This window comes from Thermobia domestica, chromosome 3, assembly GCF_964235325.1.
Source record: "Thermobia domestica chromosome 3, izTheDome1.hap1.1, whole genome shotgun sequence".
In the NCBI taxonomy this organism is placed as follows: Eukaryota; Metazoa; Arthropoda; class Insecta; order Zygentoma; family Lepismatidae; genus Thermobia; species Thermobia domestica.
The window spans coordinates 176,919,737-176,932,020 of record NC_137456.1 but is presented as its reverse complement, the minus strand read 5'-3'; the positions used below and the strand labels follow the sequence as shown (position 1 = coordinate 176,932,020).

The following is a 12,284-nucleotide window of genomic DNA, read 5'->3' as shown; positions in this document are numbered from 1 at the left end:
TCTTTACTTTCTGTTTGTTCTGGCATGTTTGTTTCTTTCTACCGTGCCAATATAGATCACAGATAGAGAGGCAATACCTCCGTAAAACAGATTCTGCTTAAAAAGAAAAGAAGGAAAATTCTTTCATGGCAATTTTGCCTTGAAAATTTTCGACTTTTTAAAAACAATTTGTTTTTAATTAAGAAATAATAATATTCTTCACTTTTCTTTACCATTATAATACGAGAAATCACTGATATATTCTGAAGAAAAAATATTTTTAAAAAAATCAACAATTAAAGAAAAGTGATCATTTGATAGGAAAGAAAGTAGGCTAGGAAAAAGATGGGAGCATGGATTCTGTAATTGTTTGAAGAGCTAATAGATAATGTTAAGAAATGTTTTAGTAAAAATATGAACAGTGTTGGCCATAACTGTACTGAAAATATAATGATTAGTTTTTATTCCATGGAATTGTTATTTACAATATTTACATAAACTAAACCTTAAGTTGGAAACATAGTTTAGGTGTTAGAACGAAGAAGTCGTATATAGAGGATGAGTTATTTATCTCGAAACACCTTTAAACTTATAACTATTAAATTAATAGATAAAAAACTGAAAGTTTGTACAATGCAAATATCGACAGAGGAATTTTGTTTAATATGCTTAGCAACACCACCAGATTTACAGTGTTGCCCAACGAACGTAAAATTTTACTTTTTTCAAACGGTACTGCATCAGGTTATCATATACCATATTTTCAATTTTACATTATTAACAAAAAACTTGCCACACCATATTTATTATTCAGTGTTACAAACTAAGGACTTTACAGTGTCACAAATATCCAAATTTTGGAGGCCTATACAACAGCAATAACGTAAGGCGGACAGGGCAATATACATTCAAAATATTGAGTTCACATTCAAAGTGTTGAGTACTATGACCATTATATGACATATTTCGAATAAATATGAACAAATGAAATTAAATCTTTCAGTTTAACGTCCCACGATTATGCTCTTTAGACAAGTGAATAATTATGGAATAGTTGGTAGAATGAGAATGTACGAGGAAAAGGAAGTACCCCGAAAAATCCCATGAACACGGTGTTGTCCACCACAAACTTACTTGGCAGGGGATAGAACCAGGGACATCACGCAACAGAGATAAACATTCTACCACGAACCCAGCGTACTCCCATACAATAAGAACAAAATCACAATTGACTGAAAATTTGAGTTTTATCAAAAGATTACGTTTCGAAAAAGTGCTTATATAAATATCACACCCAATCAGGTAGACTGTATACAACAAATGTAAAAATCACAATGCCGTCCAAAGCAATTAGATGAAGTTGGCAATACTGCTTAAAATTATGCAACTGTGAGAACTTGTTGTAATCATGACTATCAAAAATTAATGCTGCGATGCCATGGAAGTTAAGGAAAGCACCGAGTATTATAAAAATTTCTCACAAATATGTCATTTTAAGCAGTATAGTAATCTGTACCTATGTTTTCCATATCTGTGGAACGGTTTGGGATATCAAATTAACGCAAACAGCGTTATGTTCTTTACGCCTTTAGCAAATCGTCTACGTGATTCGAAATGATACTTAACTAACCCTTTCAGACTCAATGTCCATTCCAATAGACATGTAGTTTCTCGTTTATTTCTTATTTTTATAATTGAATCATTTAGGTGACAACACTTGGTAAATTAGATGGATACTAAATTGTACTCTTAACTGGATAACTAATCATCTAACGGTTTTCTTTTACATTGCTTGAAATACAGAAATATTTGTTTCGTCGATTAAAATACAATCAGGTCTGAAGAGCAAAGCAGTTTTTCGAAATAAAGTTTAAGAAAAAGAAAAAAATAAAAATTTCAATATCTTGTCTTTGATCTTATTTATTCAAAATATGTCATGTCATGATCAAAGTATTTGACACTACAAAACTGTGGATGTGTATTAACTTATACGTTCCACTTGCGTAGCCTTCAAGATTTACTGTTTGTGATATTACAGAGTTTTTATTTTGGACCAGTGAATAATAAATGTTAGTTAAATATATAGACTTGAAATATATAATAATATGACGAAGTATTAATTGAAATTAATCAATTTTATAAATTGGTTTGCAACACTGTTAAATTTATCGTATTACAAGGTATTTAAAATTATGTCTCCCCTTTGATATTTGCAGTGTACAACTTTTCAACGTTTTTTATTCAGGGTAAAGATCATAATGCCGCTTCAAGATAAAGCTCCAGCTTGCATTTCACAATTGTAGGCATTATTAAAATTCGAAGAACAGAAGGATAGAAACGCAATACGAATGGCTAACTCTGTAAGGTAGTCACAAAGTCACTTTTTTTTCATTGATACTAAAATAAAGATTAATAAAATAATTATGAAGAATTATTTCTGTATGGGAATGAGGATGGATTGAACAAAAAATTTAGTCACTTTAATATGGAGTCTCTAATATTGACTGATGTACGTGAGAGACTTGAGAACTTAGCATAGGTCACGGCGATTTATGTTTCCCTCTATTCAGGTGTTCTGGCTTGGATATTACTTGCGTTAGCCTGCCTCATAGAACCCTTTTAAACACCTGCCCTTATTAAATAATATAATAATACTTTTAACGTGATTGGAAATAAAGTAAAAATGAGTTCCAGCTCCAGAACAGAGCCGACATTCTCAGAAAAAAGTTAATAATTTCCATACTGAAACGAGAAACCCATCTTAAAAAAAAAAAACAACAAAAAAAAAAAACCGCTTGCGGTTCCAGAATTAGAACCTATATACAGTATATTCTCAAAACTATGGTCTCGGTTCTAGAACCAGAACCATTTTTATCGGAAAAATATCTTCGGGTTTTAAGTCGGGAATCGTTTTACAGAAAATCCAGTAATTGATTGATTGATTGTGGTTTAATGAGGACGTTAGTATCGAGGCTATTTGTCCCCGTCACAACCAACACGACTGTCATAAATAAAATTAAAAAACAAAAATATCAAATATAACAAAAATACTGCTAAACAAGAGAAGAAAAAGACTTTAAGAAGAGGTAAAATGAAAAATATATGAGAATAACAAATACATAACAACAATAAATAGTAAGTATGTAACAATAACAATAATTAGTAAAGATAGAACAATACCAATAAGTAATAAAAATATGACGATAACAATAAATACTAATGATGGTAGGAATAAAGAAAATATATAAATATAACAATAAATAGTGAAAAAACAAGAAAAAGTCAGAATAAAAGATAAAAAGCACTGCTATAATAAATACACGAGAAAAGGGCTGAAAATGTCAGAGAACGTGTAACGTGTAGAAAACATTTCAAGCGTGCACAAAAGAGAAGACATGCTCAACAATAGCAATATCATTGCCCAATGCACGATCAAGTGTAAGCGTGTAAATCATTTATACCATATTGATTGTTAGTGAAACATTTATTTATGAAGTATGAACAAAATTGGCTGAGTTATTTCTGAGAAAATCGTCTTTGAAAAATTCATCTCCAAGAGTTTTTCTGATTTTCTTTCCCAGAGGAACGAGTTATACTATAGTATAGTATAAGGTTGGTAACGAAGTATTGATTTAGGAAAGATGAACAAAGTCGTTAGAGTCGTTATTGAGAAAATAACGTTTTTGTAAGATTCCCCTTCAGTGTACTACCCTTATTTTAGGATGTAGGAAGAAAATTTAATAAAAAGCATCTGTAGAATCACATAAAAAACTAAAGGTTAAAAATTTGATGCAGATGTGTTTAACGATATGACTTGTAGATGAGTACATCAGATGAACAGACGGACAAACATCAAAAAATTACTTCTTCAATATGTAAAACTCATGAAACGTGTAAATCCGACGATATCTCGAATTCGACTATTTTCACGATCACTATACTCTCTTCTCTCCTATTGCTGCTCGAAAGTAAATATGCCCCAGTGTGTTTCGTTTCATTATGTGAAACTACGCGAATTCAATACATAAATTTGAAGTAGTACCTGATAACTACAATTGAAACATAGAAATAAGATCAAAGATAGAACCTGTTCCTCGGACGCTGAATTCATAGCAGAAGACCATTCATTACTCGCTGTTTCTTATTGATTTCGCTCTGTAGACATTAATATTGAAACCGGAAGAGCTGGTTGATATTTATCATTTCCGGTTACAATAGAGGAATAAAATCACATCTTCTGGAAATGATGTGATCAACTACAAAAGAGGTGAAAAATATTCCTGTGGTACTGAATTCACATCAAGAAGCTGCTTGTCTATATCTATTTCCGTTTTATCCATTATACGATCAATGTTGTAACCGGAAATCCCATATTTTCTTCACTTCCTTTTTGAATATATACATAAAACTCAACACAAAATGACTTTTCGGGCCGCTAATCCTGTGTCAAAAACAGATTTTTAATATATCTTATCGTTTCTGCTCTATGGAAATAAGTATTATAATCGGGTGCAGTTGTAAATTTCAACCACTTCAGGTTTGAACAGACTGTTATCGGTAATAATAGTATGTTGTCTTGAGACGCTGAGTCGATTAGAAAAAACGCTTATCGCTATATATTACCCTTTTCTTCTACGGCGATTTACGTTGAAACCGGAAATAGTTGACTTCTATCAGTTCAGGTTTGAATGTAAGGTTAGCGGAGATAAAACCTATCCTTGGGACGCTGATTCGATTGCAAAAACTGCTCCTAGGTATCTCCTACTGTTTCTGCTATACTGAATTCAATATTACAGCCAAAGTAATAACAAATTTCAACAACTTCCGTTTTTAGTAATGATGTGAATGGCGATATGTTTACTTGAAGAGCTCAATCCACTGCATGAAACTACTTATGGCTATCTGTTACTATTTTTGTCTTATGGTGATAAAGTTGGAACCGGAAATGATTGATTTCTGCTACTTCCGGCTTGAATAGTTGGTTAACCAAGGAGTCTGGGACGCTGAATCGATTGGAAAGAAAGAACTTCTCCATATTTCTTACAGTTTTTGCTCTATGGAAATCAGCATTGAAACCGAAAGTATTGGTAAATTTCAACCACTTCCGGTTTTGGTACAGTGTTGCGGGTGTGATGTAATCTCTTGATACACTGAATCGATTGCAAAGCCGCTTGTTGCTATGGTAGTTTTTGTTCGATGACGATTGTAATATTCCTATTCACACAGGTACGTGTTTAAGTTGTAAACAAATTGGTGGTTCGGTGTACTGATAAGAAACTCCCACAGTGAAGTACAGGATTATGCCGTTCTCGACATACATATGGATAACTGGTGATTACATCAAGCTGTGCATTATTAATCAGATTATGCAGACAAGTACATACAGAACAACATATGAATGTTTGACTTTTATCCTGTTTCTTCTAACTTTTTAACAGCTTTAACTAAATAATAGCTTTACCTTTGAACATATTCATTAAGTATTCTTATTCTTATCTTTCAATATTCACCATACATACATAATCGTAAAATACTTTTCATTACATTATTCATATTTCTTAATATTAACTCATTTCCATTAGGTTCCTTTGAAGCTGTTTTCAAAGTTAGCATTAAACGTCTGATGTAGTCATAATTACAAATCATAATCGATTCCCAATCCATATGCACATTACTTGTCCATTCGGTTTGTGTATAGCCACTCCCCCAGTTCTTTGTCACCGGAACTGGAAGTCACTACTACTACTACTGTTACTACTACTACTGCTGCTACTAACTACTACCGGTACTACTACTACTGCTGCTGCTACTACTACTACTACTACTACTTATATCGAGAACAGAACCCAACCTACCCCTGCGGGGCTTCTAACCCGTTCCTACTACTACTACTACTACTAGTACTATTGCTACTAACTACTACTATTACTACTGCTACCGCTACTACTACTACTACTACTACTACTACTACCGCTACTACTACTACTACTACTAAAACTTCCTTACCACAAGATTTACATCCTAAATCTTTATAACAAGCGATTCCGATTCATTATGAACTAATATGAATCGTCAGAATTACTATGATTCGTTTAAAATCACTGGGGGGAACGGGCTATACTCAATCCGTCCATTCTTTGAAACAGGGTTTGAAATAGTTTAATATTTAAATGTTTATCTTGTCAGTTACTTCAAACACAGTTACCCATTTATAAATACTGAGATAGTTGAATTTTGCATTAGACATGTTGATTCGAGGTTTTATGTATTTACAGACACATATTTTAATCTAAAATTACCGATCACAAATAACAAAACTTACGTATTCATAATCAATCCGGTTATATCTTATTATCGATTCCAAAATGTTTTTTTAGGTTTAATTTTAATATCTGGGGGTACAGATCAACATCCGAATTGCACCTTGTCCAAATATGAAGTAATGCGCTCAGGTATAGGGATAGGTTAGCGGGGCACGGAACTTTTGAGTCGGAAGTGAGGTACACTTTTGTCAAGATCAACCACGCCTACATTTTCGCATAAATCAGAAAAAATGAAAAAATGGAATCTTTTAAGTATTACGTCCCACGTTCATGCTAGTTAGGCAAAAACAGACGGTGATGATGTGAAATGAATCAAATGGTGGAGTGAAGAAAGTGGGAGGATATGGGAAAATCCTAAGAAACCACCCACACACGGTGCTTGTCCACCACAAAACTCACTTGGCGCGAGCTGGGATCAAACCAAAAACCCCATGCACAAGAGGTTAATGCTCTATCACTGTGCCACCGCTGCCCCCGCATAAATCAGAGTTTAAAGTTATTAGTAATGGAAAAAATAAGTGGCAAAGGGAAATTTGTAGGGGACAAATTATGTGAAATTATAAATTTGTAAATACAATTGTAAATAATACACCCTAATCATTGGATAGCTGGTTGGTAGTGGAACTCCAAGTGCAGACACCTCCTCGTGGTGAGTAGTGTTCTTATCTTACTTGTTTTAAGAAGAAGAAAAAACATGTTAATCTCTCAAATTTTGTTAAATTCTCAAATTTTGCAAATTTTTGATAGCGATGCGTGACCAGAAGATAACATATAAATATAGTTTATTTATTTCAAGGTTATTTTTACACAATGGAAGAAACTTTTATGTCGTATAGGGTTCTCGTCCTATATTCTTTAGTCGTTTTTTAAAAATATTGAAAATTTACTGTTTTTACCGGATTCTTCAAATTTCAACGGCGATGCGGGACCGGAAGATATGTAAATAAAACTTTTTCCTTTTGGGTTTTTTCTTGTCTACAACAACGGCAACTTTTGCGCACTATAGCGTTCCGGAAATAGAAAAATAGACTTTTTCGATATATAAAGTCAATAATATACGAGTCAATAGCAGGGTGCGAATTACCGGTGATGAGGGATTTTCCCCCTTAATCACATTTTGTTCCCCCTAAAGAAGTCAGCTAAAGTATCACTACCGGGGATGCTCGCCCTCCCCCCAAACTATGCTTAGTATAACGTCAAATTTCACTGATTTTTGTCGTTTCTTGTAAGTTTAATCTTCTATCTGTATTTCAAAATCTATAAACTATTCAGTTTTGGATCATTTCTAATATCCCCAATATTTTCACCGATGTTTAGTTGAACTATATTATTATGAATACGGTTGTTACTTGCAACCATACCTTCGTACCCTTCGGTTCGTCGTCGTTCGTGAATTTGAATGTACTAATTGCTCTAATAGATTTATAAATGCTCTTAGTGGTTGGTCAAGAAGAAGTAAACAAATAGCTTCTTCCACCATAATTGGCGATGGTCGGACATGTATTCATCCTCTACATTTGTATCGATTATTATCTTATTTTAATTTTTGTTATATTTCATTTTCCAGTGTATTCTTTGTTAGCGCATGGTCCTCATTCCCTAGTAAGGTATGTTGCAAAATGATACGAACGATCCAAATATGTCGCACAGCTTTAGTAAGTGCACGTCACGGATGGAATACGTGATATGTAGAGATGTATAAGGAGAATATGTTTCCATACCATGGATAGTTCACTCATTTCCACGGCTAACCAAATTGAAAACAAAAAACAATCAAAACAACATGATAATGACCGTTGCAAAATGATACGAACGCAATACAAAAGGTAGTTCTAATAGACAATAAATGAGCCACTGTATAAGACCAGCTTGAACACTCGATTAAACATGATGTTTACCAGCGTTTGCAGCAGAGTCACATCAATTTGATTCCATGCAGCGATGATGGCATCTTGCAACTCACGAACATTGTTGTGCTGGGTACCGATGGCGATCACTGAGCGACACAATATTTCCTAAAGATTTCCCATCGAGTTTTGGTCTGGGAAATTGAAAGGCCAATCAAGTACAACCACGTCTTTCTCCCGAAAGCATTCCTTGGTAGTTCCAACAACGTGGATAGTAGCATTATCCTGTTGGAAGATCCACTCGGGACCAGCAATTCGCGAGGTAAATGACAACAAATTGTCTTTAAGTACTGTTTAGTACGTGGTTGATGTCATATGAGATGTAAGAAATTCGTGACTTGTTGTACCATAACAACCGAAGCCCTTCCCCACACATAATTACCGACTGTCCTTGCTATCGCTTGGAGAACATCTGCTCCTACTTCCGCAGGTCGTGTCGATAGTATCATCAGCCATCGGGACCATTCAAATTAAATTTCTTTTCGTCACTGAAGATGACACGACGCGATCTGCTTCCAGGTCACATGTATTTTGGTCCAGATCACCCGTCGCTCCTTGTGCTGCGCGGTGAGTAGTGGCTGACGCTTATGCTTCTTATATCAGAGATATGATTACAGCGTTTCAAAGGTTTTCATAGGGTAGATTTATGTACACGAATGTTAGGGTCTTGTGCAAACTGTGTAAGGGATATTCCAGCACAACTTAGCTTTCGAACAACCTGTCTTTGTTGTTGTGGCGTTAATTAACGCGGCCTTCCTGATGGTTTCCTTACTTCATACCGCATCCCAAGTTTAAGAAAATTGTTCAGGGCACAAGCACACTGCCCAATTCGACGTGCGATTTCATTAACAGATACACCTTCTTCTTTATATGCCATTATTTGGCAATTTTCGCACTCAGATAATACTTTGCCAGGGCCCATTATGCTTCTCTTACTCGTCACCTCACACAGATGTCCTCGCCGTAGTAAACTAGCCTACACTTCTATCATTCGTCTGCTATACATTTTGCCTTCTCGTCTAGCGCCCTCTATGTTCGTAGCAGAGACCTAGCTACATGTTATTACACTAAACATGTCATCGTTCGTATCATTTTGCAACACTTTTCTTGAGCTGATTTTTCGTTTTTGTTTCGTCCTGTCCTCAATACGTGTATATTTCTACAGTACCTGTATTCGTGTAACATAAATACAACACTGTTTCATTCACCCTCACTTTTATTTTCCGTTTCCTCTCCGATCACATAATATGACGATATCTGGTATCGTTCGTATCATTTTGCAACGCACCTTAGTTTGCGTGTATGTAACTCTGAAGTTGCATTTAAGAAGTGGTAGTTAGCATAGTAATCACTGCCTTTTATAGTTTACGGAAATGAACTTTGAAACTGTACTCAAAATCTGATATATATTCTCTCGTGTCTATATGTTAACGTACACGCTGGGGATGCGCTCCGAGTGAGCAGACATGTTAGTGAAGGTGAGTAAGCGCATAATTGAAGATTTGTTTCAGCGTTTGCTAATACGACTAGTTCTCCGTATCATTATCCGTCTGTGTTTGTAGAAGCACTTCAACTGGAACGGGATTTTTAAAGTTGACCCTTCATTTTTCCATCTTCCTTTTCGCTGTACAGTTTGCTGTCCACGCGAATAGTGTTGTCTGGAAAACTTCAATATACTATTTATACTTCATTTGATAACGTAGCATATAGTGAATCAACTCCGCTGTAGCCTAGGGGGCGCGGTGGCTCAGTGGTAGAGCGTTCACCTCCGGTGCTTGGGGTCCCTGGTTCGATCCCAGCTCGCGTCGTGTGGGCTTTGTGGTGGACAAACACCGTGCTTGTGGGTTTTCTCGGGGTTCAAACATACTTGTCAAAACACCTCTGTTCTTTGGCAGATAGAAATTTGAATATTGAATTCCAGCATACTGAGATCTGTGAGTGTAACGAATGTGATGCTTACCTAATGCCTATTACGCGTGTTATCTACCTGTTTTCGAATGACTCCGATATCTTCATTAGTTCGGAGATACGCGCCTTGGAAACAATGTGTACGAAATAGGGTAGTTTTTTTCACCGATATCTCGATCGATTGCCGATTCTTGTCATGACCCATACTATCATTTCTCAAAATATCCCCCTTTCCTGATGGAATACCATATATATATAATACAGAACCGGTTGTTAAAAAATTTGAATAGCACCACTGTGTACTTAGTTATTGTAGGTAGATTTGTTGAATTAATAAATCTCTTATTTATTACAGATGCCATATTTATGTGTGTTTGTGGGGGAAGATAAGGCATTAGTGTCTTATTTTGAATTATAGCACCTTCAGATTTTACGTCCTGTTGGACTAATTTTATCCCCCATAATATAGATCATCTAATTCGCACACTGGTTAATAGTATAATAGTAATAATATACTAATGAAAAATATGAAAATTTACTTATATTGGAGATTTACCCCCCTAAGCAAAATCTGAAAAAGCACCACTTCGCATAATTCGTGTTGCATGACAGGGATAGGATAAATTATCTTATTACTGATGTTTGCAGTAAACATCTCGGATCAATAACAGATGAAATTGCTTCTTATTTTTTAAGTGTCTTTTAACATTTAGTATGCGTAACACAGATTTTTAATTTTCATACTAATTATATGTTCTTTAGTAATTGGCTGATACATGGTATCAGTGAGGATTTCAGATTTCTTCTGGAGGGGGATTTCAATACGCTGGGGGTAAAAATTAGTCGTGTCGCCACGTTTTGCCTAATCCTCGTTTCGCCTAACCAATTATCTGACACTTTTATGACAGATAAATGATAAGATTTCAGTCCGCCATTTTAGGCGAAAAAGGATCCTCGTTTGGCCTAATCCTCGTTATGCCTAAAATGGCGGACAATAAAAAAAATCACGGAAATTCAAGTAGAGGGAAATTACAGAAGAAAATTCCCTAGAAAGAAATGTAATTTTTTTAATTAATATTGATATTATATTAACCCGCGGTCAATATTTTCAAGCAGTTAGGATTAGCAAAACTCCTTTATGTATTTACCATGTCCGTATATATAGAAAAATAATGTGTATACATATGTGTATCTGTATGAGAGACAGAGTGAGTCCGCCCGGGCCACAAAAAGATCACTACTATGCAATAAGAATGTTAGATTCGTTATTATGCACACCAGTTAAATTTGATTGTATCATGTGTGTCTTCAATTCCGGATTAACCTTAACTAGTATCATTAAAATTTGTTCAATTTTTACATCATCTCCGAGACGTAGCAATCTTAATCAGAGACTTATGCTATGGACGTTCCAGTAGTATGTCAAACGAGTAAAATTTGAATTCAAAAGTTATAATTTCACCAATGCAAATAAAAAAAACTAGTTGATTAAGTGCTTTGAGAAAATTCAAGTTGTAATGTATTGGGACGACAAAACTATAAATGAAGCAGAGACGTATAAAAAACTGCTAGAGTATAAAGAATACTTGTTTATCTTGAGCTTCTTTCAGATGTGTTCTTGCACATCTGACCATAATGTACTTCAGAATATTTTGCAATAAAAAATACAAATGTTGAAAAAAAAGTAGTGGAAGAGCTTTGTAGTCATTTCCTGCATTCGAATTTCTAAGATTTGAGCAAATACTGTACTGGGAAATATTCCAGTATCATGTGAAATTCACTTGCTACAAAAAAATCTATAACGGAACATCATATGACTAAATAATTACACAAATGTTTGAATCGAATGAAATACCATGTTCAAGTGCACGTTACAAATTTTGTGTAAGGGTTATCTTGGGCTTCATGCGTTTCCTTCCAGTTTCTTCACCCCACCAGTTTCGTTCATTGTCATCATCACCGCCTCTCAGCCTTGGAGCATAAAAATGAGATTTAAACCAAAAGAAAAAACATAAAATATTACGCTTATTTTCAATAGTGAATTCTCAGAAATGTTGAAAGGAAAATGAGAAACCTATTTTTTCAGAATGAACGTTACTTTTATTTCCCAAAATTTTATGTAAAATGAGTAACTAAAAAATAAAGTTTGCATTAAAAGTAAACAAGT

The 12,284-nt window shown here is 34.7% G+C and overlaps 1 protein-coding gene across 2 annotated transcripts in view; it reads right to left on the bottom strand.

Annotated features, from left to right (window-relative positions):
- The window catches only part of LOC145680882 (cytochrome P450 2J2-like), an 86,444-nt gene that overhangs the window by 63,085 nt on the left and 11,075 nt on the right, over positions 1-12,284 (bottom strand). Inside the window, exon 1 of one of the 2 annotated variants that reach the window (XM_081752029.1) lies at positions 6,302-6,429. The exons of the other annotated variant lie outside the window; for it this stretch is intronic. The gene's annotated coding sequence lies outside the window, so the exon portion shown is untranslated. Of the gene's footprint in view, positions 1-6,301; positions 6,430-12,284 lie in introns of those variants that run through there. 2 annotated transcript variants of the gene reach the window in all.